This window comes from Mandrillus leucophaeus, unplaced genomic scaffold, assembly GCF_000951045.1.
Source record: "Mandrillus leucophaeus isolate KB7577 unplaced genomic scaffold, Mleu.le_1.0 Scaffold718, whole genome shotgun sequence".
Taxonomy (NCBI): Eukaryota; Metazoa; Chordata; class Mammalia; order Primates; family Cercopithecidae; genus Mandrillus; species Mandrillus leucophaeus.
This window is the reverse complement of record NW_012107786.1, coordinates 14,685-15,023: the sequence shown is the minus strand read 5'-3', so window position 1 is coordinate 15,023 and position 339 is coordinate 14,685.

The following is a 339-nucleotide window of genomic DNA, read 5'->3' as shown; positions in this document are numbered from 1 at the left end:
CTTGGCCTCCCAAAGTGCTGGGACTACAGGCATGAGCTACCACACCCAGCCTAATTTTTGTATTTTTAGTAGAGACAGGGGTCTCACCATGTTGGGCAGGCTGGTATCAAACTCCTGACCTCAAGTGATCCACGTGCCTTGTCCTCCCAGAGTGTTGGGATTATAGGCGTGAGCCATTGACCCTGGCCTTCGTCTGCTGAGGGCCCCCAGGTGCCCTCCTTTCACTGGGACATTAGCCTGGATTATGCGAGCGACGCCGTGTAATCAGAGGGTCCTTCAAGAAGAGTCAAAGATGTGAGGACAAAGGTCACTGTGACCTGAGGACTCCACTTGCCTTTG